Here is a 3,332-nt window from a genome sequence, read left to right as displayed (position 1 = left end):
TATTTTCCATCCAGTATACACCGTATATTGGCTCAATCAAGGATATAACCATACAGATTATCATCAACCAATAATTTTCCACTTTGCATTTCTTTATTGTTATTACTACTATTATTATTATTTATACATTTAATCACTACACATCATTTAGATTGTAAACAGACTTAACCCAGCATGATAAACACCTCAGTCCAGCCCAGCTGAGAATACTATACACCTCCTCATCAACAAATAATAAACCATATCTGTGTGGGTCCAGCTCTCTTAACAAATAAGCTACAGTAGGTCAGCCCATGACTGGGTATTTTAAAGTAGTAATATTGGGGCTGGCAGGTGGTGTAGTGGTTAAGGCACTGGACTCTCGCATGGCAGTGTGAGTCCCAGACCTGGTGGCTTGCTTTCTCATTTTCCCTTCCTCTCTCTCTCTTAGTCTCTCTCTGATCAAATTTTAAAATAATAATAATAAATTAAAATTAAATAAATAATTCCCCCCCCCAAAAAATAAAGAAGCAATGTTAATTTTTTTCTTATTGCCAAGGGAGCGTGAGAGAGAAAGAGCAAGTACAGCTCGACAGAGTTTGGTCACGCTGCGGTCCGTTCCCCTCCAGTTTTCCATCTCATCATGATTTTAGGCACGCAGGGCTGGGAGTCCCATTATTGACCATATGGGATCCCACTCCTAGTGCATATGTTTAACCTCTACACTATGGTATCAGCCCAATTATGTGAAAATATTGTGGGTTGTTTGTTTTGTGTTGTTTTGTTTTTCAGTTTTGCTATAGGGCACTTGTGCTCGCCAGATATGAGAAAGAAAAAAAGAGAGGAAAAGTGAAAAATCACCCCCAATAGGAGATGGCCATGCCACAATCTCTTCTCCTCCACTTTCCTCTTGGGACTTTCAGCAGGCATGCACACATGATTTTTCAAGCTGCTAGGTCCAAGACTCGAACTGCGTAGTCTGCCATTTGGGACCTAGTTGCCTTACTGTCTACACCACCTGCTGGCCCTGGGGGCTATTTTTCCAAGAGTATTTATCATTTAGAGATATATAATGAAGTATTTACAGGCAACATAATATAATATCTGGAATGCATATCAGAATAACCCAGCAGAAGTAGTGGTGAAATAAGATTGGCCATACGTTGATAATTGTTGAAGCCAAGTGATGGATACATAGTTTTCACAATTGTTGTATATATTCAATGTTTCTGTGTTAAAATTTTTTGTTCTTGTTTATTTATTTAATTTTTTTTTTTTTGCCATAGGGCATGTATACTCACTAGAGAGAAAAACGAAGAGAAGGAAAGTGAGAAATCACCCCACAGAGGGGATGGCCATACCACAATCCCATCTCCTCCATTCTCCTCTTGGGATTTTGGGCATGCATGCACACGCCCCTGGAGTGAGTTTTACACTGCTGGGTCTAGGGCTCAAACCACGGTGGATGATGTGGTAGTCCCGTGATGTAACCATTACCCCATCTGCTGGCCCAGTTTAAAATTTTTTTAACATGGGTTGGAGCCAGCAGGTGACATGGTGCTTGAGGCATTAGATTTTCATATAGCTAATCATGGTTTGAGCCCTGGACCTGGCAACTTGAAAATTACATCCTCCCTAGATGGTGATTTCTCACTTTCTGTCTCTCTGCACGCTCACGTGCCCTATAGCAAAAATCTCTCTGAAAAAATATTTTTTTTAAATTTGTAATGTAGGGACCAGCAGTTAGTGTAATGGCTATGTTGCTGGACTTCCATGTAGTCGACCATGGTTTGAGTCCTGAACCCCATGGCTTAATCTCACACCGGGTGCGTGTGCGTGTGTGCCCAAGATCCTGAGAGGAGAATGAAGGAGAAGGGATTGCGGAGCGGCCATACCCCTGGGGGTGATTTCTCACTTTCTGTCTCTCTGTCTCTATCTTTCTGGCGAGCCCACGTGCCCTATAGCAAAACCCTCTCCCCCCCCACCCCCACACACGCACAAAAAAACCCTTATAAGGTATTGGACACAACTCACATGCTGTGGTTTTCTATTAAAATATAGCAGAAAGGGGACAGATGGTGGTGCGGCATAACACACTGGACGCCCCTGGGAAGGTCCCAGGTTTGTGTCCTGAGGCCTCCCTGTACATGCTGTGCATTTGTGTGCCCATGATACAGGATGGCTGAGGCTAAACAAGGCCACAGGAGGACCCCATTGGGGGTCTCCCTCTCTCTCTGTCTCTCTCTCTCTCGGAACAAATAAATGAATAAACTAACAAAAAGAAAGAAAGAAAGAAAGAAAGAAAGAAAGAAAGAAAGAAAGAAAGAAAGAAAGAAAGAAAGAAAGAAAGAAGAAAGAAAAAAGAAAAAAGAAAAGAAAAGAAAAGAAAAGAAAAGAAAAGAAAAGAAAAGAAAAGAAAAGAAAAGAAAGGTGGGTGTAAACCTTCATCACCTGAGTATAAGACCACCATGGAATTTTTGCTCAGTTGATGTCAGCAGCAGAAATGATAGTGCTACCCAACAGAGGCAGCTAATTTCCGTACACTCTGTGATGGCCTGTAAGAGAGGAACCAATTAGGTGTTCAAAAGGTGGCTCCACGGAGGGTATAACAGTGGCTATTACACTTAAAGCTACCAACGTCTGCTGGGAGGAGTGGTATTTGGATGAAAAGGCTCAGGATTCCAAGAAATACATGAGCAAGTATGCAGTAAATTACAGTCAGAAAATGTTTGTACTTTCCCCAGCAAAAGGAGCAGACTGTTTCTCCATCCTGTGAACCTGGACTGGCCTTAGAATTTGCTTTGATTGGTAGAATGTGGCTGAAGAGATGCTGGGCAAGTTATGGAACCCAAAACTCCAAGGGTCTTACAGCTTTCATCTTTTAGAATGCTCCCGCCATGATGTAAGGAAGCCCCGTCTACCTACCAGAGATGAGACCTCATGTGGAAAGTAGGTCACATGGAGAGAGACAGAGAGACAGGAGGAGAGAGAGAGAGACTGGGACAGTCCACCCGGCTGCTCCAGCTGAGGGCCCAGAAGGGTGAGTGAGGCCCCATGGGATCATCTCCCCCTCAGCTGACCATCCCCTACATGTGGACTCATGGGTCCGCCCAGGCAAGCGCAGCAGCAGAACCACCCAATCAACACACAGAATCATGTGGCACCACTAAATGTTAGGATGCTTTTAAAATATAGCAATAAATAACCGGAACAGAATAGAGGGATTTTTATTCTGGGTTGAAATCCTTCATGAACTGATAAAAACAAGAGCAGAAGTTAGTGAGCCCTGGGGGAAATTTGGGCTATACTGGGAAGGGAAAACCAGAACTGCAGCATTTTTTTTTTTCTTTCCC

This window comes from Tupaia chinensis, unplaced genomic scaffold (genome assembly GCF_000334495.1).
Source record: "Tupaia chinensis unplaced genomic scaffold, TupChi_1.0 Scaffold000539_1, whole genome shotgun sequence".
Taxonomy (NCBI): domain Eukaryota; kingdom Metazoa; phylum Chordata; class Mammalia; order Scandentia; family Tupaiidae; genus Tupaia; species Tupaia belangeri.
Note: the sequence above shows the minus strand (reverse complement) of the source record.